Below are 25,671 nucleotides of genomic sequence, written 5' to 3' on the forward strand. Positions count from 1 at the left end.
CAAAGTATTGTGATACAAACGAACACTAATCTACATCAACAATAGCTATGCAATACTGGTGAAAATTCAAGCACGAAGAAATGTCAAGAGAATGAAAACCAGTCTAGGAACTTCAAATCGCAAATCTTTGAAGTGCTTAACAAAACTAACAGCACAAATATTGAAGGTATTGTGCTAATTACCGGAATGATATATGGAATGCGGAAGAGGTTGGCAATAAACTGACGGGCTCTTGTAAAGACGCATGAAGCCTGCTCGTCACCATAAATCATTTGTAAATTAAGAAACGAAGCTTACGACCATCATCTACAATGTGTGGGATACGTGAGGTACTAGAAAATGCTTAACGGAGAAATTGTCACTGTATGTCCTACAGATTTAAACTTTACGTAGAGTGGGGTTTTAATTTTAAAAAATTATGAAGTATTTACAATCATAGGTAAGCAGAACACTGAGCTCTAGGGAGGCTAGTTTGGCAGTGTAATAGTTCGTTAACTACTTGACTGAAGATCCGGTGCCCGAATATATATTTTTAGCTCCTCTCAGTCTCGACTAAGAATGCCCGACAGCTTTTGTTAAGGAACTGTGATGATTTGTGCTTAGTGAACTTTTACAAACAAGTCTTTAGTTGCTAGGAATGTAGCACCATCATAGCATATATTCACACAACATGCAATAATCACTGCAGAAAACAAATCCGACTCTTTTAGATGGCTTTCAGGCGAGTTGTGTAACCTACCTACCATTAAAGCTCTCCATAATTGAATATAATTTACCGCTTCATCTACACAGCATTAGTAGATCGGAAACTGGAGTAACGTGATGCCAATCATGTGTATCTTAACTCTGTGTATTTATCTGTAGCCATTTTTGTGTGAAAATAATACGAAATTTTCATTTGGGATTCAAGCAATCGTAGCTAGATAGGTTTACTTTAAACAATTCCAGTAAGCAATGGATAAATGTCTGACTTGAATTTTGCATGAAATGTGTTTGCACAGACGTCAGATGCATAGTTTGTAAAAATTGATAAAGCATCAAAGTTTATATTGTCGCGTAGTGGTGAGAAGGTCGACAACAAAAATGAAGGATCGATGATTGCACTGAAGAAACTCTTTATTGGGCTCACTTGCGCCCGCAAAAAAACTAAGCAACTCGGCGGCGGCGACAGCAACAAACCTGCTCGTAGATCGTCGAACAAAGAAATGTCCGTCACACGTGTCAACGCTCAATTTAAAGGCTGCTCATAACAATCTAGATGACGTCGCAAACTGCTACTAGGGCACCCTGGAACATTGTAGAAACATACGCAAGTGATCGGAATCTTCAAGATAAATCTCGGCGCATCTTTCGCGACAAAGAAAATGATAACGCGTCGTATCGCGACAACGAGCATGAACAAACACGGGATACAGAATTGATACGCGTGCCAGAATCACAGTGATAAGCCCGCATGCAACAAATACAGTTTGAAGGTTTCGCGGCATTACTCCCCCCTTAAAAAAAGCATCGCGTCGATGTTCCAAAACAAAGCAACTTAAAAACATAAACAATGCAAAGTTTAAACACCACAAATTCTTTAACGCACGTAATATGCCTTCAGTCGTACAACATGTACAATTTCTGGGCGTGCGCGTCGCCATTGTGATGCTGACGTTCCGTCGGGAATGACTTCATAGTCCAGTGGTCCGACGCGGCGAATGATTTTGTACGGTCTAAAGTATCGACGCAATACCTTTTCACTTAGTCCGCGACGGCGAATTGGTGTTCAAACCCACACTTAGTCTCCTAAATTTTATTCTGCGTGGTGCTGTCGTACGTTGTATCGTCGGCTGTCGGTGCGCTGTTGGTCTTTCATAATCAGCCGTACGAGTCGTCGGGCTTCCTCCGCACGCTGCAGGTAGGCGGCGACGTCAAGGTTGCCCTCGTTGGTTACGTGCGGCAGCATTGCGTCGAGCGTCGTCGCGGCCTTCCTGCCGTACACAAGTTTGAACGGGGTCGCTCTGGTCGTCTACTGGACTGCCGCGTTATACGTGAAGATTACGTACGTCAAGATGGCGTCCCAGGTCTTGTGTTCAGCGTCGACCTACATGGCGATCATGTCCGCTATCGTTTTGCTCAGGCGCTCCGTAAGGCCATTGGACTGGGGATGGTACGCAGCTGTTCGTCGACGGCTTGTATGACTGTATTCCAGGATGGCTTTCGTCAACTCTGCCGTAAACGCCGTTCCCCTGTCCGTGATGAGCACTTCTGGGGCGCCGTGTCGCAAAAGATTTTGTTCGACAAAACATTTGGCGACTTCTGCCGCGGTACCATTTGGTAGTGCTTTTGCTTCAGCGCAACGGGAAAGGTAGTCAGTGACCACGATGATCCACTTGTTACCCACAGACGAAGCTAGAAAGGGGCCGAGGAGATCCATCCCAATTTGTTGAGAGGGCAGGCCTGAGAGCGGATTCGGGTTCAGTAGTCCTGCTGGTCTGATAGGCGGTGTCTTGCGTCGTTGGCACTCACATGTCTTCACGTGGTGGGCAACTTCGGCAGGCAGTCGAGGCCAGTAGTACTTCTCCTGGATTCGACGCAACGTGCGTGCAAATTCAAGATGGCCTGCTGTGGGCTCATCATGCAACGCCGGCAGAATCTTCTGCCTGAGGGTTTTAGGCACTACAAGGATTTGCGCAGTTATGTTGGGTGCGAAGTTCTTCACGAGAAAGACATTGTTTAACGCGAACGAAGATAATTGTTGCCTGAACACACCAGGAAGGGAAGCGGTCTTTCCTTCTAAGTAATCGGCAAGCGCTTTCAGCTCAGGGTCTGATCGCTGTTGTTCTGAGAAACGGCTGGGGCTTACCGGTCCCAAAAAGGCGTCGTCGTCATCATCCTCCGGGGGAGCGTCGATGGGAGCGCGTGATAAGCAGTCTGTTTCTCAAAGCTTCCGGCCCCGAAGTATAGACTACAGTTAAGTCAAATTCTTGAAGTCGTAGGCTCCATCTGCGAAGGCGCCCGGAGGGATCTTTCAAATTAGTCAGCCAGCAGAGCGCGTGATGGTCGCTTACCACCTTGAATAGTCGGCCGTATAGGTATGGATGAAACTTAGAAGTCGCCCAGATGATCGCGAGGCACTCCTTCTCGGTCGTCAAATAATTGACTTCGGATTTTGTGAGGTTCCTGCTAGCATAGGCGTTTACTTTCTCCTGTTCGGCACTCTTCTGGACGAGAACGGCTCCTAGGCCCACACTGCTCGCGTCAGTGTGAATTTCGGTCTCAGCGTTTTCATCAAAGTGGCCAAGACAGGAGGGCACTGCAGGCGGCGCTTGAGTTCTTCAAAGGCTTCTCCTTGCGGCACTTCCCATTTGAAAGGTACGTCAGCCTTTGTAAGCTGCGTCAACGGTTCAACGATGCGCGAAAAGTTTCTGACAAATCGTCGATAATAAGCGCACAGCCCAAGGAATCGGCGCACAGCTTTCTTGACGGCAGGTGGTGGATGTTGTGCGATTGCAGCTGTTCTCTCCGGGTCTGGGCGAAGACCATTCTTGCTAACGATGCGACCTAGGAACCGCAGTTCTTCGTAGACAAAGGGACACCTCTCTGCTTTTAGCGTTAGCCCCGATAACGCGATGGCTTCCAGCACTGTCTTCAGTCGTTTTAGGTGGTCTTCAAAGTTTGGACAGAAGGCAACAACATCGTCCAAATATACCAAACAAATTTTCCACTTCAAGCCTGCCAGGACTGTGTCCATTGCTCGTTGAAACGTGGCTGGTGCGGAGCAGAGGCCAAATGGCATCAAACTCAAAAAGACCGTCTGGTGTGATGAATGCGTGTGAGGTTCTTTTCCTTAAATCTCCTGGCCGCCTTATTCTGTGGCTTATTCCGAAACAGCAATCTAACTAGACGACTAGACTGACCAAGCTAACAACGAATACTTTTATGTACAGACATGGACGGGCCGAGAGTAGAACAAACAAGTGGGATGATGGCAAAGCACAAATTGTCAAAAAGTCACCAAGTTGTTGGATGGAGAAGCCGGTGCAGACGCTCCGGGTAGTCAGAGTTCTGCAGGGGCGGTGCAGTAGGGTCTCGGTAAGCTCAGCGGAAGGCTAGGCCACTGGACGGGGCCCAGTAGAGGCAAGAGGCCTCGAGATGCCTTTCCACGGCCGATGCGTTAGGCCTTCCCGACGTGCCTAGGCTCATCACGGCGCCGAACGCTCGTGCCTGTGAAGAGCTGGCGCTGTGGCACTCCCGGGCCCGACCACCACTCCGAGTTTCGTGGATGACAGGAGAACAGTACAGGATACGGCCGGCAGGCCCCAGGTCTGGATCCGCGGGTCAGGCCTGGCAGAAGACGCACCGCTCCGAGCTTCTTGGACAGCCGATCGGCTCCGCTGCTCGCCTGATCTCTCCTGCTCGTGCCTCGCGCTGCTCCAGCCAACCTTCACGTTTTTCTCTTCTTCTTTTCCCAAACGTCGTTTTCTTCCTTCGTCTTGTATCAAATTATCATACGTTCTTCACAAATATGCCCCCCCCTTTGAGAAGCTTTTTCGGGAAAAAAAAATCTTGGGACCATGACACTGATGCACTCTTTCGGAAGACGACCGCACACCACAACACTGCTGCACCCATCACTGCACACCCCACAGAGTGGCCACACCATTGCTATTGTCTGCTGAGAGCCTGAGTCACTCGCGCACACAAAATAAAAAACATACGTAATAATACAAGTAACATTAACACTCAACACTTGTCAGAAGAAATAAACTCTAAGAAACATACTATGAACAGCACGACGACACCTCCAGAAGCTTTGCACGAAATGTGCTCTAAGACATCTCCAACGTCGTTGGAAGACAGCACAGAGATTAACATTGTCTCCCGTATCATTCTCGATTCAACAGTTCACTATTCTGTATCGGGTCTCGGTTCCCCAGTCCACTCTGGGACCAAGGTTCTTCATTGCACGTTGACAACGGAGTTATCGACTCGACGTTATTAAGAACTACGAAGGATGAAGCTTGTAGGGCACTCACTGGCTGGCACTCTTCGTAGCTTTTTGTGTTAATGGACATGCGTCCTAATGGAGCGTTCCTCAGGTTTCCTTTCGGGATAGTCCTCTGACATGCCTCGCACGACCTCACAAACCGCTTAATGTCAGCTTGCCCCCCTGGCCAGTAAAAGTCATCAAGCACTCTTGCGGTAGTTTTTCTGACACCCTGGTGGCCGACAAGTGCACTACCATGTGCCTGCATGAGGACCTGACGGCCCAAAACGTTTGGAACGACCGCTTGTCCAATCGTTTTTCCTGGACAAAGTTGATAGGTCCGGTACAAAATGCCGTCACTTAGATGGAAGGTGTAGGCCGTCTGCCCTTTTCCGTGATAGGTTTTTTTAAGCTTGCGACGACACACGTCTAAGCTGGCGTCCTCTTCTTGCTTCTTGCGAAAAACAGACCGGGATATTTGGAGCGCGGTTTGATGGGCACCCAAACCAGTCTCAGAAACTTTCGCCGCCAGAACCTGGAAAGAAGCACTAGACCCATCATCAGTGACAGGTATGCTTCCCTGGCTCGTCAAGACTGTTGGAACGTCGGCGAATGGGACGCTTGCACCCGGAACGTTGCCGATAATTACGTCATATGATGGCGTCGGCAGGCACCTAGCAATAGCTTTGCCTGTGAAGTATGGCGACTTGATAATAACCTCCGCCTCAGGCACTTCGATGTCAGAACCATCCACTAAACGTAAATATGCTCGTTCACCGGTATATGCAGCCTCGGGCACCAAAGCCTGACGCACCACAATGCTATTAGAACCAGTGTCGCGCAGCACCGACACTGCTTGTCCGAACACTTCTGCATGCTCTACAGGCATGTTGTTAATAACCTGAGATGGACTAAGGGCCGAACCGTCCCTTCGAACAGCTAGGCATGTTCTTCCCAGCTGACGACCAGGGCGGGAATCTCGAGGGGACGTGCAGCAAGCAGACGTCTCTCGGTCATTTGCTTTCCCGTATCGACACAACTGGGTTTCATGCCCAGATTTGCGACATAATGTGCAATATGGGGGCTTCGGCTTTGTACGGCAATCCGCCGACCTATGTCCGGTCTCTTCACAGATGAAGCATCGAATTCTAGTCCTTGGGTTTGGGGCTGCGTCCTGCGGTTTCGCAGAATTCTGCTCAGTTCTATCTTCAAAAACAGTGAGGTTATTCTGTCGCTGAGCCTCAAGAAAGTGATCAGCGGCCTCAGCAATCTCGTCCACCGTTTTACAATCATGTTCTCGCAAGAAGAGAACTAAACGATTGTGACAGCTGTTTAAAAACTGCTCAGCCACTATCACGTCCCGAACCACTTCAAACGTGCGACCTTGTCCTCGCATCTCAACCCAGCGGTCAAAAAAACTTAACAGCCTTGTGGTGTACTGGGAAGCTGTCTCACCATCTTGCGGCTTGCTTCTACGAAACTTCTCTCTCTAGCCCTCAGCCGTGAACCAAAACCTCCAAAGTAAGGCAAGTTTCGTTACATCGTAATTGACTGAGTCCTCAGGAGAGAGTCGTCCAAAGACTCTGAGAGCTTCTCCGCCGAGGCACAGACTCAAAGCCGTGGCCCACTTCTCTTTCGGCCAGCCCGGACCAATGGCGACTTGTTCAAAACGCTTCAAATACGCGTCCAAATTGTACCTTTCATCATTAAACAGTGGATCAATCCATGAGGACTAATTGGGAAAGACGGAGCTGGTACGGTACCGTGCTCAGCGCTTCCAGAACTAGGGGCGTTTTCTCCCAATTCCGCAAGTCGTACTCGTAGCTGCAAATTCTGGTTTTCTTGCTCCAAGCGCTGCTTCGCCGCTTCACCTTCTGCAGCTTTGTCTTCCCTTGCCTTTCGCAATTCTTTCTCAATCCTTTCGCGCAACTCGACTCCCTGCAAACCTATACGTTCCCTTACCGCGAGCAAACCCGGTGCACTCATTTTTCTCCAAACTCTAGCCGCAGGAAAATGCTGCTTGGCCGGCCTGGTCCTGCCGTGGACGCCAAAATTGTGAGGTTCTTTTCTTTAGACCTTCTGGCCACCTTATTCTGTGGCTTATTCCGAGACAGTAATCTAAATAGACGACCAGACTGACCAAGCTAACATCGAATACTTTTATGTGCAGACATGGACGGGACGAGCGCAGAACGAGCAAGTGGGACGATGACAAAACACAAACTGTCAAAAAGTCACCAAGATGTCGGATGGAGAAGCCGGTGCAGACGCTCCGGGTAGTCAGAGTTTTGAAGGGTCGGTGCGGTAGGGCCTCAGTCAACCCAGCGGAAGGCTAGGCCACCGGATGGGGCCCAGTAGGGTCAAGAGGCCTCGGGTTGCCTTTCTGCGGCCGATGCGTCCGGTCTCCCCGACGTGCCTGGACCCAGCACGGCGCCGAACGCTCGTGCTTGTGAAGAGCTGGCGCTGTGGCACTCCCGGGCCCGACCACCGCTCCGAGTTTCGTGGACGACAGGAGAACAGGACAGGATACGGCCGGCAGGCCCCAGGTCTCCATCCCCGGGTCAGGCCTGGCAGAAGACGCACCGCTCCGAGCTCCTTGGACAGCCGATCGGCTCCGCTGCTCGCCTGTTCTCTCCTGCTCGTGCCTCGCGCTGCTCGAGCCATATTTGTGAAGAACGTATGATAATTTGATACAAGACGAAGAAAGAAAACGACGTTTGGAAAAAGAAGAAGAGAAAAACGTGAAGGTTGGCTCGAGCAGCGTGAGGCACGAGCAGGAGAGAACAGGCGAGCAGCGGAGCCGATCTGTCCAAGAAGCTCGGAGCGGTGCGTTATCTGCCAGGCTTGACCCGGGGATCCAGACCTGGGGCCTGCCGGCCGTATCCTGTCCTGTTCTCCTGTCGTCCACGAAACTCGGAGCGGTGGTCGGGCCCGTGAGTGCCACAGCACCAGCTCTTCACAGCCACGAGCGTTCGGCGCCGTGCTATGCCTAGGCACGTCGGGGAGGCCTAACGCATCGGCCGTGGAAAGACAGCTCGAGGCCTCTTGCCTCTACTGGGCCCCGTCCAGTGGCCTAGCCTTCCGCTGGGCTTACCGAGACCCTACTGCACCGACCCTGCAGAACTCTGACTACCCGGAGCGTCTACACCGGCTTCTCTATCCAACAACTTGGTGACTTTTTGACAATTTTTGCTTTCCCATCATCCCACTTGCTTGTTCTACTCTCGGCCCGTCCATGTCAGTACATAAAAGTAATCGTTGTTAGCTTGGTCAGTCTGGTCGTCTAGTTAGATTGTTGTTTCGGAATAAGCCACAGAATAAGGTGGCCAGGAGATTTAAAGAAAAGAACCTCACAATGCGGTCTTCTCGTGATCTCTTTCGTCAACCTCAATTTGCCAATATCCTCTCTTCAGGTCCAGCGATGAGAAGTACCTTGCATTGCAGAGCCGGTCGAGAGTGTCATCGATACGGCGAAGCGGGTAGACATCCTTCTTAGTAATGCGGCGGTAATCAACGCAGAAGCGAAGTGTGCCGTCTTTCTTCTTCAACAAAACGACTGGTGCCGCCCAGGGGCTGTTCGATGGCTGAGATTACGTCATCACGAAGCATTTCCTCAACTTGATCGCGAATGGCCTGGCGTTCTCGCGGCGATACACGATAAGGGCTCTGGCTCAGAGGTCGGGCGTGTTCGTCCGTTATAATGAGGTTCTTGGCCAGTGGTGTTCGTCGTACCTTCGATGCTGACGAGAAGCACTTCCCTTAGCTTCGAAGAAGACTGCGAGTCTGGTCTTTCCTGCTGTGGGTCAATGCCGGGTTGATGTCAAATGTGGGCTGACAGAATTGGTCCGATAAATCTTCCAGTGGTTTGATGTGGAGGGCGAATACATCTTTGAGCTCCGCTAATTCGTCGAGAAAAGCGATCGTCGTGCCCTTGTTGAGATGCCGGTATTCTTCGGTGAAGTTTGTTACCAGCACGTGACCTTGTCCTGTCCGGAATTTCGCGATGCCTCTTGCGATGCAGACAGCTCGTTCCAATAGCAATTGGATATTTTCGTAGACGATGCCTTCAGCGGTTTCGTTGTCTGCGCTACCTACGCTGACTGCGATGCTTGATCGGGGCGTCAAGGTCAATTCTTCGGCGATGACGTTTAGAGAGACGCGTTGCGTCGACGGCATTGTAGCAGGTATGGCATTGTCTGCAGAAAGCTTGATGAGCTTGGATCGGAGGTCGATGATAGCCCTATATTCATTTAGGAAGTCCATGCTCGGGAGCTTTGCTGCAAGACCACGAAGTTGGTGGGGTAAGTACGCCCGTTTATGGTTATTCTTGCAGTGCATCGTCCCGATGGAGTAACCAGGTTGCCACCTGCGGTGCGAATCAGCGGGCCATCCCAAGTGGGGGTAACTTTCCTAAGCTGAGAGGCTAACGGTCCACTGATGACTGAATAGTCAGCTCTGGTGTCCACTAGGGCAGTGACTCTGCGGCCGTCGATATCAACTTCAAGGTCGCTTATTCGCGTTCTCGCATTGCACGTGGGCCTTGGTGTCCGATCTCGGCTCCGTCGTTTCTTCAGGTCATAGCCGGGGCATACCGTTATTATTTCGCTGGGCGGTGGTGTCGGCTTGCACTCTGGTCGTGTTGTCGTCGATGTCGTCGTGTGGAGCCGCAATGAAATAGCTGCGGCGTCGTTAGTGGTCGTCGTTGACGGAGTATCTTTGACTTTTCACCGTTGAGCAACCTCACCTCCAAAGGTTTCTCGATTTAGTTTCCCCTGCGAGGGCTTGGAGACCTTCCGCGCACGCTTTCATCGTAGTTACGGCCTGGCGATGCTAAGCGGGCCCTGTACGGCGGTGAAGACCTGAACCGACGGCTTGGGGGCGCAATCTCACCGCTACGCAGATAATCGTCGATTTCTTGCGGTCGCTCGCCAGGGCGGGGTCGTGGGGCGTCGACAGCGAAAGCACGGAGGCCGATCCGCTTGTACAGGCAGTAACGGAGGATGTGTCCTGTCTCACCACAATGGAAGCAGAGTGGCCGGTTGTTTGCTGCCCTCCAGGCGTCGCACTTTCTAGGGCTTGGGGGTCGTTGGTAGGCTTGGCGGACGGGGCCAAGGGGCGGTTTTCAGGAACAGGATGGTAGCGGCGAGCGCTCGCCGAGTCATCACGTCGGGACGCAGGGCGACGTAAACAGCAGCGTAGTTCATCGCTCTTGCCTCTTGTGCTGGAACAGTCACAGCCGTCGCTTGAGCAACGCCCAGCGCCTGCTGGACGTCTTCACGGACGACGTCAGCAAGCGTCGCCACCTGGGGTTATTGCGAGGATGGCATCAATCGGCGGAGATCCTCTCGCACGATCTCTCGAATGAGGTCCCGGAGGTTCTCTCCGCTTGCAGATGCGCTGGGGTAGTGGCTTGAGTAGTCCGGCTGAAGTGGTCGCTCGTAGTGGCGCATCCGGGCGTCCAACGTCTTCTCAATGGCAGACGCTTCCGTTTCAAATTCCGCCACGGTTTTTGGCGGATTTCTGACAAGAATTACAAAAAGCGATTCTTTAACGCCTCGCATTAAAAATTTGACTCTCTCACCTTCTGTCATGTTAGGGTCGGTCCGTGAAAGAGGCGCTTCATCTTCTCAACGTACGCCAGGACAGGCTCGTTAGGAAGTTGAAGTGTTGACTGAAGGAGGGCCTGGGCTCTTTTCTTTCGGACGACGCTTGAAAAGGCAGTCAAAAACGCTTCCTTGAAAATCTCCCAATCCTTCATAGCTGCCTCATGATTTTCGAACCCAGCTCGGGCATGTCCTTGGAGAACAAAGTAGCGTTGCCTGAGTTTCGCGGCGTCGTTCCAGCCATTGAATTCTGGCAACGGTCGAAAAGGTCCATCCAGTCTCCTGCATCTTCGTCCGGTCGTCCATGAAAGCAGGGGGCTCACGGGGTTGAACGAAAACAACCGGTGATGTAAGCTGGGCCATTGTCAGCGTCGTTGCCTTCCGAGATCGAATGGGGCCCGGCAGCAGACCGTGTTCAGGTTGGAGCCCTTGAAGCCGGCGACTGGTTAGGTGGCCTGTTGGCTGTTCCACCAGGGTAACAGAAACAAGGCTGGGCTATTCGCTTGAAGGACAAAAGCAGCACCTCCACCAGAATGAAGGGTCGATGATTGCACTGAAGAAACTCTTTATTGGGCTGACGCACCCGCAAAAGAACTAAGCAACTCGGCGGCGGCGATAGCAACAAGCGTGATCGTCGATCGCCGAACAAAAAAATACCCGTCACACTCGTCAACGCTCAATTTAAAGGCGGCTCAGAACAATCTAGATGACGTCGCAAACTGCTACTAGTGCACCCTGGAACATTGTAGAAACATACGCAAGTGATCGGAATCTTCGAAATAAATCTCGGCGCATCGTTCGCGACAAAGAAAATGATAACGCGTCGTATCGCGACGAGCATGAACAAACACGGGATACAGAATTGATACGCGTGCCAGAATCACAATGATAAGGCCGCATGCAACAAATACAGTTTTGAAGGTTTCGCGGCAATATCTTAGTCATGCAATACAGCACCCTGCTACCTCTAAGCTCTAAATGTTTACAAGATAAAGAGCACCCTTTTCCTCGAATTATAAGATATTGTGGTCTTTAGGGGTGTTATTTGTATACATTAAATGGCTGAGAAGCATGCCTTGTTGCCTACTAAAGGAGGTATGTGCAATAAGTTAACTGAAGTAATCTTTTTGATATCTGAGCCACTCAAAAGAATGTTCAGTGTCATATACTCTGCTGTTTTCTTGTCGCCATCTGCGCCGCATATTCCGCACACAGGCCTCCGCCGGTCCACTCGCAGCTTTCTGTAGAAGCTCTTTAGTCTTTGGAGCTTCAGCGAAGTAGGTTGATGTGGACGGCAGGCCTTTCCAGCTTTATTGTTTAAACACACAATCAGAACAATGAAAGATACTAGCAGTAAATGAAAGAGCGCAATTCATAGAAATTGTATAAACATAAAATATGGTGAAAAAACCTTCTGCAAACAGCTTACAAATAGAATAACTTCACATTGAAGTTGGAAACTGAAATTAGAGAAATAATCACTAAATTCCTTTGCCAAAGATATGTAACATTTTAGAAACATCTTTAAAATGATATATTAAACTAAGAATTACATGCTGGTCTTCAGTCTAGCGAAAAGGTATAACGCAATAAAGAAAGGGCAAGTGCTGCTGGTACCATGCTCGAGTTATTAGCCCCGAAAACATGCAGAAGCATATTTTTACTCAAGCGGAATGTTTTGTTCTCCTGAAATATCTACCTAGTGGTACGTTGCAGTCTATTGAGAACAGGGTGTATATCGGGTAACCAGAAAAGTTCCAAACTCAGAAGCTTTCCTAAATTGAAACCTGCTCAGTTCAAAAGCAACGGGTGAGATGCCATGTAACACATGCTATGGTCTAAATGATTTAGGCACACTGATTTAGCCATCCGAATGATAAAGGCATACACATCCAGAGCGTGTGTCTTGCCACAACCGGTAACTACTGTGTAGAGTGAAATAGACACAAGCGAGACGGACCAAGCAGCGTGGGAATACGACACAATACGTCTTTACGCTAACAAGCTTCTCGGTCACAAACTACATTTGGGAGCGAAAATTTCCGACGGCCTCACTTGAGAACGAGGTATGGTACCCGATAGCGCAGACGTAGATACACCATCAAAAGAGTGAACGCAGCACGCAGGCTTCTCGAGAAAAGCAAATGCACACGTGCATGACACAGACAGTCGGCGTAGCGAGATCTGCGTGCTGAAATATGCACCGAGCAATGCAAGCGGCACCATCAATCACGAAAGCATTTTTGCACTAGATAAGTGAAATGCGCTGTTAATTGAAACGCGCTCTCGTGCACCATGCATGTCTCATCAAAAACCCAATTTTTAAAATAATCTAATGACCTTTCTCCCCACGAATAACTTCTTATTATCATCGGAAACGAAAAAACATTGATTGACAAAAAAAAAAAGAAAGGTTTTACAGCTGATCGCTATCAAACAGTGGCCGCAAGCGCGACGACCGGAGGCGCGCACGCACGATGAGCCCGGCGCCTTTCCATTCACACTGAATAATACCGAAATCGTTGAAGTCCTCACCAGTAGCAATATGTAGACACACTGCAGTGCCAACGTGCTTCCGTCTCTCAGAAGCATTGACGACAAACACGTCGCTGTTCTCCACGGTAGATTTCGTAAACACGTTCGTCCGCTGATCCCGATTTCTTGAGAATCTTCAGTGACGCCGGAGCTTGCACTTTGGTCTAATAGTCACTGGTGCACTTGGATAATGTCAGAATGAAGCGTGAACCGCCACAAACGCGACCACTTTTCACAAAACGCTACAAATTTCATCGTAAACAAGGAACAGCAATGCATTTTCAAGGGAGGAGTTACGCGGGAACCTCAATATTGCCACCATCTCTTCCAGTGGGGCAACACTGCGCAGCGCCTCCTGTCGTTCATTAAATTTGCGAATATTGTGAAAGAAGGCCAGGTCCAGACGGCAAGGTCGTGAAGGCAAGGCAAGCTATGCCGTGTCATAGTTTAATCTGATGGAGAAAACTCAAGCGCGCGCCGGAGCCGGCGCCGCGGGACGATGATGATGGTATGTACAAGGTACAAGAGGAAGACGAAGATCATGGTATTTACAAATGAAAGAAGATCCGTGGACGGCTCACACAATCTGCCCGGGGGGTCGGAAGCGGCCAGCCTGGCCGCTCCTAACCAACCGATGTACCGCGGCGCACAAACGGCTTCAAGCGAGATATATGAACAATCTCAGTTCCACGGTGGCGTCGGTCAGCTGGGGGATCAACAGGTGTGATTTGGTAGTTTACTGGGGAAGTTTGGTTGATTACCTTGTAGGGACCAACATGGCGGTGCTGAAATTTATCACTAAGGCCAGGGGTGCGCAGTGGTGTATAGAGCAGTACTTCGTCGCCAGGACGAAAAGAGACTACGCGATGTTTCGAATCGTAGCGACTCTTGCGGTCTTGCTGGCACGCTTCTGTGTTGAGGCGGGCAAGATGACGGCATCTGGCCACACGGGATAAGAACTGGGCTGGTAATGATGAGGAGCAGTCGGGCGTAGAGAAGAAGGAAGTTTCGAGGATTGTGGTGGGAGGACGGCCGAAAACGAGGAAAAATGGGGAGTAACTGGTAGTCCGCTGTACTGCAGTATTATAGGCGAATGTGACGAATGGTAGAACAGTATCCCAATTTCGATGATCCGGTGTGATGTACATGGATAGCATATCCGATAGGGTGCGGTGAGATCGCTCAGTCTGACCGTTAGTGTGGGGATGGTAGCTTGAGGTTGTCTTATGGAGGGTGGATGACGCACGAAGAACTTCGGATACGACTTTCGATAAGAAGGCCGTCCCGCGGTCACTTAGAAGCACCCGAGGAGCGCCATGACGCAATACAATTGACCGCAAAAAGAAATTAGCTACCTCTTCAGCGGAACCAGTCGGTACAGGGGCGGTCTCAGCATAGCGTGTAAGGTGGTCGACAGCTGTTATAATACAATGGTTAACCCCATTGGAGAGAGGTAGGGGACCATATAAGTCGATGCCAACTACGTCGAATTGTGTGGCGGGACAGGGAAGGAGTTGTAGGAGACCAGCGGGGGAAGAAGTCGGCCGCTTGCGACGTTGGCACAGGTGGCAGGAAGCAACGTATTTAGCTACGGTGGTAGACAGGCCAGGCCAAAAGAATCGTCTTTTCACGCGGTCGTATGTTTTTTTAAAACCAAGGTGACCTGCAGTAGCGTCATCGTGGAAAGCCGCTAGTATACGTGGGCGAAGCACACGCGGTACGACTGGGAGCCAGTGAGTTCCATCAGGATATAACACGTAGCGGCGTAGTATGCCATCTTCAAGCTTGACATTGCGAAGCTGTCGGCGAAGCCTAGCGTTGGGTGGGCTCGAAGCGCCGATAAGGCGGTCGATGATGGGCCGACAGTAGGCATCACCTAATTGCTGTGAGCGGAGAGCGTTCTTGTTCTCAGAGTTGTCAAAAGAAACTGCAGTGATATGCGTCGGTGGAAGCGATGATAGCTGTGGTCAGAGGTGGGAATGCATTCTGAAGAAAAACAGCAGGCTGATTCCGAAACCGGGCAGCGAGAAAGAGCGTCGGCGTCTTGGCGTTGGCGGCCCAATTTATAAACGACGTCGAAATGGTATTCTTTCAGGCGTAGAATCCAACGCCCAAGTCTGCCTGTCAAATTTTTCAGTGAAGATAACCAGCAAAGAGCATGGTGATTGGTCACAACTGTGGAATGCCGACCATAAAGGTAAGGGCGAAACATTTGAACAGCCCAGACGACGGCGAGACATTCCTGCTCGGTAATGATGTAGTTTTTCTCAGCTGGAGTCATGGTCCGACTGGCGAAGGCAATCACTTTCTCACGTGAAGTTGCATCGCGCTGGTGAAGTACAGCGCCAAGACCGTGACCACTGGCATCAGTGTGCAGGATGGTAGAAGCGCTGTCGCTGAAGTGGCCAAGAACTGGATCTGATGTGAGGGCGTGCTTTAGGTCGTTAAAAGCAGTGTTGCACTGTTCATTCCACACAAAAGGGCTGCGCGCTTTAAGTAGTTCATGCAGTGGCGCAACAATAGTTGCAAAATGTCTTATAAATCGCCGGAAAAAGGACACCAGGCCGAGGAAACTGCGCAAATCTGTAGTCCGCTGCGGACGTGGAAAGTTCAAGACCACGGTTATTTTTTCAGGGTCTGGGCGAACGCCGTCATGGCTAACCAGATGTCCTAATATTTTAATTTCCTTCTCTGCAAAGTGGCACTTCTTGGTGTTTAGCCGAAGGCCCGCTGAAGCAAGACACGTGAGGACTTCATTCAGGCGCGTGAGGTGGTCGGTAAAATTTGACGAAAAGATAACAATCTCATCCAAGTAACATAAACAGGTTCTCCATTTGAGGCCACGAAGTACATTATCGATAATTCTTTAAAATGTTGCGGGTGCGTTACAAAGGCCGAAGGGCATAACATTAAACTCGTAATTCCGTCAGGAGTTGCGAAAGCGGTTTTTTTCTTTGTCGTCCTCATGCATAGGTAGTTGTCAATAACCTGAGCGGAGGTCCAAGGTCGCGAAATATTCGGCACCTTGGAGAGAGTCAAGGGCGTCATCAATACGCGGCATCGGGTAGACGTCTTTGCGGGTAATTTTGTTGAGTGCGCGATAATCAACACAAAATCGTACCGATCCGTCCTTTTTTTTTAACTAATACTACTGGGGAGGACCATGGGCTTGTTGATGGACGAATAATATCGCGACGGAGCATCTCATTGACATTTTCTTCAATTACTTTTCGTTCCGAGCGAGAAACCCGATAAGGTCGTCGGCGTACAATTGAGTTACCTTCGGTAAGGATGCGGTGATATGCAACACTAGTCCGTCCCAGTGGTGGGGAAGTGGTATTAGAAATGGCTTGGTGGGCTTGAAGCAATTGCAGCAATTCTTGACGTTGGTGTGGCATGAGGTTCGGATTGATTGTCTTCGACAGCATGGAAAGAGAGACTTGCGATGAGTCGCGTTGCGGAGGTAGCGGGGCAGTGCGCACCATCATGGATATAGGGTGAGCATCCACTATGCATGGCAGGGAAGTTCCTTTAGTCAGCACGAGGGATTCAAAGGAAGTGTTCGTGGCAGCTACTATGCCTTAGCTGCTGCTGAATCGTACAAGACTTGATGGGAAGGCGATTCCATGTGCAAGATGACGATGAGATGGTGCGATGAGTACATCGCCGTCACTGATGTGTTCGGAAAAAACGGTAATAAGTGTTTCACACTGTGGAGGCAATGCAGTATCAGCTGCGGCAATGAGGAAATAATGCCGTGCAGAAATGTCAGATGAAAAATCACTGTATGTCATATGGATGACACGGTCGCCACAAGAAATTAACGCTGAAGTGGCTGACAAAAAATCCCATCCAAAAATCATCAAATGCGCACACGGTGAAAGCACAGCAAACTGCACATGGTGGCGGACGCCGTCTATAACAATTCGAACTGTACACTTTGCTGAAGGATGTAGAGGGACGTCATTTGCTCCACGAAGTTCAGGTCCATCATATGGTGTCGTTACTTTCCTTAAACGGTGGCACAAATCAGCATGAATAACAGAAAGTGCAGCTCCTGTGTGAATCAAAGCTTCGATCGGTAATCCTTCAGCTAAAACTGAAATCATATTATACGGGCGACGAGGAGGACTTTTTGTAAGTTCGCAAAGTGCAATTTCACCTCCGGAAACTGCGTCGCTTAGTCTTCCGAATTACGGACAGGAACAGTTGTTGCTGGTCGAAGTGGCGAAACAGAGTGGCGGTATGGGGAAGGGGACCGGCTTCGGAATACATGAACCCCACTTGATTACGTTTACGTCAATCATATTATAGACATCTCTAGCAATTGTGTTTCGAAAATCTTTAAGGCAAAGTAAAATCGCAAGGGTAATTAGAAATAGTTCACATTCTTTGCCACGATTGTCCTGAATTTATTGACAGTCGTTATTGCGCGATGGCGCAATTACCTGTTGATTCTTGAATCTAGCGGTTTTTCTCGGCATTTGATTGGAACCACTCCGGGTATGTTACGAGTACTAACACACCTACCGTCAGCCTTAGCATCCAAATACTCGTGTCCTATTGGCAAAGCCATGTTATTTATTAGACTTTCTAATATTTTGAAAGCGCTATGTGTTGTCGGTGTTGTGTTAAAGTAGATGGTTTTTCACTGTTACATTGAGCACACGAACATAAAGCTGCTCTTTTCAGAACATCAATGCGAGTCGTACGCAATGACACTTAGAGAGCGGCCATCTGCCACGCTTGTTTATACTGAGCGGACGAGCCTGTATAGGCAGGAAAATGTCATAAACACCAAAACTCAAACATGCTGCCGGAGAAGCCACGTGCAAGGAGCGCGGAGGACAAGTCGTTATAAAGACGGCTTCACGTAGTTGGCGTGACATCATAAGCTGTCTTGTGCGCGTGACTTTTTCTTGTTTTAAGTAATGCTTTCACAAAATTTTTAAATTAGTTTTTGGTTCTTTAAGTCTCTCTGTTCATCGCCTTTTGCAATTTTCTTTCTTTCTGAGTACAATGTCCAATATAGAAAATACCCTAAATAATATCTACAAATTATCCACAAAGCTCTACATTTGAAAAGTGACCGTAAGTCATGAAGACACACACCAAATAAGGACGCAGTAAGTTCAATTTTGGGCATCTAGGAGAGCTCGCAGATTGACCTCGTAAGCAGCGGTAAAACCCACGGACCACATTTTTGCATTCCTACTTCCTATCTGCAGCATTCGCCTTGCCGTAGTGCCAACCTATTAATTGGAAAAGTTGTGGAATGCAGTTACTTCCCAAAACATCGCTCGCCCACATTGACGAGATCCTCAGCGGCGTCCTTAATGAAACGCATAAAATTCACTCCCTTGCTGCCACTATCGATATGCCTGACTCTCTCCACTGATATAAATATTACATTTCCTGATCACCGCGAGCTGTCAGTAATTTGTTGTTGCAACGGTTCTGTAACTTTATAAGTAGGCAATTTAGAGGCGCCAGTGAAAGTGTTACATGCACATGTAACCAAGACTGATTACGGGCCAAAAAATGGGCGTCGTAAGTCATAAATGCTTACAAAATAGCTAAACCTTCATTTACAACATCCTTGAACATGACAAGAGTACCCGGTAGGCAAAGTTCAGTTCAGTCGTTCAGTCGTGTACGACTCTTCGTGACCCTATGGACCAGGTAGGCAAAGTATACAGGCATAAAAAAATGGACACCTTCGTAATTTTTAACTTCCACTATTTCGAAGCCACCAAAGAACGAACCACCTCTCGGCTGCGAGATGTGGTTCGTTCGAAACCCGCCGCCGGACACCCACCGGTAAAAATGGGTACAAGCGTCTCCCGGCCTGGAGCCCGGCTCTCACAAGGGTGTACGCTTGGAAGAGGCTCCGCAAACCCCGCTGCGCTCCTTCTGGGGCTAAATAGTTTCGAGCTATTTTGCCCCGCGCTTTATATGTTCAATGAAAACTACTGTGAAAACTCGACTTCAGACTCACCTTGGGACCGCTTGTTTTATTCTGTAACTGAAAATTGCTTTCCAGAAGCGTCTACGTGCTCAGGACATCTTTCCTTTATGCGTGCATTTGACACTGTTTCTTCCCAGATCTAACTAGTAGTTACCCTTCTTATAAGTAATCCTTCCGACAGCTGTCACTGCTGGAACAGCTGTCACGAAAGAAATTTATTGAAAAAAATTTCTGAAACCTTATGGCATTTCTAAGTATTAGCTAGCGCAGGTCCCATCTCTCTAGTTTTGTTTTAATCGTTACAGCTACGCATAACATTTCATCGACTGCTAATAGGTGATTATTGTTTTACCTTGCTGTGCACGTTTTGTTCTGTATTAATAAAAAAAGACCGATTCTTGAGATGGTTTGTAGATAAAGCGATCTTTCGTTCGAAAACCTTTTTGCTGCGTTTTCTCTTGAAACAATAGATAAAATGGCGATCATTTTGCAACTACTTTCTTTCCCTTCATTTAGAAACTTGCTGGTTTGCATTTTCGTTCGGCGACGGGACCATTTGTCATTCGGTTTGCTCTCTTACTAGGCAGGAGAGAATGAATCGAAATTGTGAATGCTGATTATCATCACGATTCGCTCTTTCCTTGTTATTTTAATGGGATTCTGCTAATAGGCTTCTTAAAAAACAGGCGCTTCGGGGTTGGCAATGTGAGCGAAAGATCACGAGTGCACATGTAGCTCGTTGCAGCTGGCAAGCAGCATGCCCGGCACTTGAAATTATTTAACGTGCGGCGGGAATATGTCTTTCTTATAAAAGTTAAGATCAAACAGTATATGCTCTTGCACTTTCCGAAGTGTAAGTTCGTTAAGAAGAGGTTGGAATTGATCTGCACTGCTCTTCAAGGAGGAATATTGCAAATTATTCTTTGCAGGGAAGAACATATAAATGAATTTTTCCTGTAGGAAGGAACAATTGTTATTGATGATGCACGAAGTCGCTTTCTGCCATTCCTTTCATCAAGCACGAATGCTCGGCTTATGCAGCTGCTACAGTGACGGCACTGAAATTCATAACGGGGCAACGTGAGGCTCGTTTGAGCAAACTGCACGTGAACTGGAGAGCTAAAAAGCGAACCAGCATGTATTCAACTGTCTGCTACACACTAAATCAAATCACTCAATGTTTTTAATAGCGTGATACACTTGATTCAAAATCACAGACTGCACTTTTCAAAGGTACAACCTCGAACAACGGCGTCCAGTGAGCCATACGTGCGACAGCCTGTGGCACTGTGACATCATCCTTTGGAAGCGAGCATTAGCCTTATAGAACAGAGGACTGGTCTCGTTACCTCTCATTTCTTTCCCAATATTCATCCACAGGTTTCCGGATGAAGAAAAATCAATGCCCGGATGTTCGCTCTCAGTCTTGGCTGAACATCACATCAAGGTCGCCGAAAACTACATATAAAATTATTTCATGCTGACTGAATACACCGATGTGCTTCCCTATAATCCCGAAACGATTTCTCAGGAAGGCTGATGCTATGCGTATTTAAAACCATTGATTAGACTATATATCTCAAACATTTTATATTCCAACATAAATGCCTGAATATCCTAGGCTGTGATCGGTCCCGAACGCAAGGCAGCTCGCAACCATCTTATTGTCCATGAAAAAAAAATGCACTGAAGAATGCCTAAGATGTCTTTATAAGCAAGAATATAAAGGCCGCGTTAACCGAAAATCCGGCTAAACCCGCCCTCTGCGTTGTGAGTGAAACATCAAGAGCATGGCGCTGGCAGGCGGTAGTTGGAAGGTGACAGAGATGAACACTCAGTGAATGTAGGGTTGCGCGAGATTGAGCTTCTCAGCAGCGGCCATCTCAGGAATCTCATTCCATTGGGAGCTTAATGTCAAAATCACCCTTCCAGGACTTTTTCATTCACCGTAATTCTTGGTCACGTAGGCAAGCTCGCACGGATTAGTTCAAGGCGGGTTTATATGTCAGCTGGTAACTACTCAATGGTGTTATGCGCGGGGGATAAGCCGAAGTCGGCGCGGCTCCTGGATAGGCTCGACGGCAGGAGTCGAGCGGGTAAAGGCGGGCGCCGGAAGTCAATCCTTTGCTATAACCCCTTGACAAGCACGGATTTTTCGCCGCATAGCTGCGACGCAATGAAACGAATCCTTAAACTCGGACAAGCCTGGGCATTATCCCGACTCTACATGTAGTGCCTCAGCGGGACCGCCCCTATCGCCCTCGCGCTGCTGCAGATTCAAAGCGAGAGAGCAGCGTTCTCGCTTTTAGACCTCGCGGGACGCCAGCAACTACTGACTCCGTATTCTAAATTCATGTGGTAATGGTTTCGTTGCCTATATAAGCAGGAGCGCTGTCGATTCTGCTTATATCAGCAACGACCGGGAGATCGTCGTGAACGTCTGTCAAGGGCAGTGCTGCTCGTTGAAAGGGGACGCGGTGCAATCTCCATAATGAACGCTGTGCACAGTCCTATCTAGACATTAGCTTTCGGTCCCCGTGCAGATGTAGTTCTGTCTTGTCCCGTGACTATATATATTGTATACAATCCCCCTTTGTTCGCTTCAAATCGCGGACTCGGAACTTTGATACCAGTAACTCAAGCATAACCATCGCGAATCGAGTCCCCCAATATTGTATAACTGTCTTCTTTTGCTAACGGTGTGGTATATATTTAAACCTATTATGTTAAATATCCTGTTGTTTGTAATGTCCGTCGCGAGCAAGATCAGCGTTGTCATTGTGCGGAAAGCCACAGGTCGGCCTCTGGTAAGTGATATATGGCGTCTAGGCCGCGGAATCACACTTGTACAGCGTGAGTAGAGCCCGGCTTTAGTGCCTCGTCTGTTGATGTTTCATTATGTGGCAGCATACGACTGTATGTTCTGACTAACTGACAGATATGATATGGATATTATGTTAACATTTAAACAAATAAAGAAATGCTTGTGCACAAACAAGAAATCACGAGCAGAGCTTTCTAATACGACTTGATTAGTGATATAGTCTTAAGTATGCGCTTACTGACATGTCTTAAACGTCAAAGCAACGTTTTGGCTTTCGTTTTCTCAACTAAGAAGTTAACGAGAATCGAGAATACTAAACTTATATTCAGAGCATTTTTAAGGAATATAGGAGTCAACGTGATGAAATTGATACATTTACATCCACTAGATGGGATCGCTGCTTGCCATGTTTAAATATTAAGACTATTACGGCTTTCCCCAACCCTCGCAAAATTTTCTGACATCCATACTTCGTTAAAATATATGGGTCTTCGGTAGGTTCAGGTGCGAGCTTCTATTTCGAGCTGTGTTTTGTGTTTGGAGTTGAGTGCAGTTCTGATCATGCTGATATTTATTCAATGGGTTTCGGGGAATGTTCACATTATTCTCCGCGGCCTCTTTAATGCTGCAATGTACCAAAGTGCTTTGAGCTGCAGATCATTACCAATAATTATATGTTTCTCTGTGTAATAAAATTTAAAATGAACAAAACGGTTCAATCAGGATGTGTACAGGCCATCAAATTTGATTTGTTTCTGATGATGGTCATGAACAGAAAACAAAGCAACAGGTGGTAACTAAGAAAATGATTTAATAGGCATTCATATTATTTTATGTATTGCTTAGCTACAACTAAATATCTGCAAATGAAAAAAATTATTCAACTGTCGGTGGAGAAGAAAATGTTTTAGCGTTATCAATTGAAATGCATATTTTTTCTTCCGTGCACTGGACCAACTTGTAGCAGGAACGCAACTGGCAGTGAATGTGGGAAGCAATCTCTGCCGCCGCATGGACATATATACGATTTATAAGTCAGAAAGTAAAACTGCGGAGGGATAGATCCTACTAACCGGATTCAAATTAACCGCGGGGTCGAATATAGGTACTCAGGTTCAGTAGCGGGGCATCTTAACCACTGAGATACCGTGGCGGTTGCTTTCGCTCATTATAGCCAGGTTTAAGGAGGCACCGAGAATTATGAATGTCTTCTGCGAGCCTCAGATTACCTGCATATATTTAGGAGCTATTTTGCCACTCTGTTGAGTGAAAAATATTTGCAGTAGTATTTACCATGCAGGCACTATTCAGAATATGTAATCTTTTTTCTATCATTTAGTATCGTCTATGTACTTTAAAGATATAAAAATTTGGACTGAAATACGCAGCTATCAGAACTGCTTATGGTAGTTTTAAAAAGCGCATCTACGTCACAGAGTGTTCCGGCTCATGGTAGCTGTAATACAGAAGGTATATTTTAACGTTGCGAATTTAAACATGTAAATGCTAGCCGCAATAGCTTGAATGAAAGCTTTGTTTCATATTTTAAGAGTTAGAGCAACGCACTGAAAAATAATAAAAACGCCTTTTTAGTCTTTGTCCTTTTTCTTTGTCCTTTTTCAATTGATTACAGTGATTGTCATAGTGGCTTTGTTTTACTTTTCAAACAGGTTTTGTAAATAATAGTTTTAGGCATATCATGGGTGAAATGAGTCGAGTGCAGTTTCAGTATGCTTAGCATGGTACCGTTATTCAGTGTTAGCAAATATTGCAGCCATTAGTTTATGTTTGTATATATTGTGAATTGTGTTTGTGATTTTCTGCGCTTAAGCAACCGTTAGCCAAATCCAGCAAGAATGAAGTGGCACTTGTGTAATTCTTCTCTTTACTGACGCTAGATCATCGATTCAAAACCAAGAGGGCTCACGTTGCAAAAATATCACCAAGGAGGCGATGGCTGCCGAGTAAAGGCTCGACAAACCTCGTGTCGTAGGTGAGACCTTAGCTCGTCGTGCCAGCCTTTATTCCGTGACAATGTGGCATACCCGATAAACTAGGTACTGCCAGGCATCCAAAGCCAATGTGGCTCTATACATGATGGAAAATAGCGCGAAAGTACACGAAGGACGGAAGGAAGTAAGACACGGACAAGCGCTTGTCCGTGTCTTACTTCCTTCCGTACTTCGTGTACTTTCGTGCTATTTTCCATCATGAATGTTAACCAACTCGCCCAACTTACGGCATTACTTCACGTGGCTCTATAAGTCGTCACAACGCATCATAGTTTTTTTTTTAATAATTTAAACATGCCGCACCTACAATGAAAATCATTTACACGCCTTCTCTCCGACAAATCATTCGGTTTATTTCAAAAAGAAATATTTTTATTCCAGCTCTGCACGCTGAGCATAAACTGAAAGCGGTTTTGTATTTGTTTCCTCTATATATATTGTGACATATATGCCCTTCGCTGCTTGACGTTGAAGAAGACAACGATCAGCAACAGTGACTCAGAAGAAGACGAACGGGTAGCAACGCTTGGTGCTAAAAGAAGATTGACGCTGCTGTGCTTCTGTGTGCTGCGTGCTGTGTTATCTTGGACTAACATCCGTGGACTAACCTTGCCACGTATCATATTCGTAGAGGTAACTAAATATCCCCGTGTGCACAGATAAATCCATTCAAGTAGCCAAAAGATGAATTTGCGCAGTGGCCGCCGCTTACCTGGGATCGCAACGTGAACATGTGACCTCTGAGGCAGCTCCTACCACCGCAGCAACATCGGCGCAGCTACTCTTCACAAAAATCCGCCACCCTCCCATCTTTAATGACGAAGACAAGACTGATGTGGACGACTGGCTGGATGAATACGAGCGCTGCAGCAGGAACAATCAAGGGCACGCGACCATCATGCTGGCGAATCTCATTTTTTATTTAGCAGCAAACGCTCGCACGTGGTTCTGAAATCACGCGCACGAGCTGGTGACCTGGTAAATTTGCAAGCTGAAGCTTCACGACTTATTCGGGAAGCTCATTGGACTGGCTCTCGGCCCCAAAACCTAACTTTCGTCTCGCGCGCAATCCATTACGGACCTTGCCTACATTCAAGACGTGCTCGCGTTGTATCGCTAAAGCGAACAGCTCCATGCTGGAAAGTGGAAAGGTAGAGCATATTCTCAAGGGCAACAAAGACGACGCGTTCAACATCCTTTTCTGCATGGATTGCTCTACCGTCGAGTCGGTGCTTCAAGTCTGCCGAAGATTCGAGCAGGCTAAAAAACGAGGCCTGGTACATCGGTTTCAGCGCCTTCCGAACACGGCAGCTACATCAATCTGCTATGGTCTGCTTCTCTGTAACCGCCTTCTCATCCCGCAACCATGACCCGGATCGTCTGGCGAGAACTCGAGGCCTTAGCTCCTGCACCACTCCCGTTTCCACAGCCCGACACCGTGGCCATGATACAGGCTGTTGTCCGCATGACCTTGCCAAAGTCGGTCTTTCCTCTAACCCCGTACCGCTCTCGTCACCATCGCATCTTGTTCCTGTAGCGGCTGCTGCAACCACTAGCCAAGCTCCCCCATGTCACTACGTTAGTTGTAATCCTGCAGAGTGGCGCACCTCAGACGACAGGCTGATTTGTTATATTTGCTGTCAAACCGGCCACCCACACTTTACGTTATTGTCGCAGTCGTACCTTCCCCACACCTCGTTCTTATACAACGCTGACCTTCCGTACTACTACGGACCTCGACACTTCCCTGCCAAAAC

General features: G+C 48.0%; 1 long non-coding RNA gene across 1 annotated transcript in view; it reads right to left on the bottom strand.

Moving 5' to 3' along the window:
- Positions 1-19,265, bottom strand: part of LOC146174507 (uncharacterized) — a 121,769-nt gene extending 102,504 nt beyond the window's left edge. Inside the window, exon 1 of the long non-coding RNA XR_014702264.1 lies at positions 19,109-19,265. This is a non-coding gene — a long non-coding RNA (uncharacterized LOC146174507). The remainder of the gene's footprint in view (positions 1-19,108) is intronic.
- Positions 19,266-25,671: the final 6,406 nt, after the last annotated feature.

This window comes from Amblyomma maculatum, chromosome 11 (assembly GCF_055883805.1).
Source record: "Amblyomma maculatum isolate TAMU_Amacu chromosome 11, ASM5588380v1, whole genome shotgun sequence".
NCBI lineage: Eukaryota > Metazoa > Arthropoda > Arachnida > Ixodida > Ixodidae > Amblyomma > Amblyomma maculatum.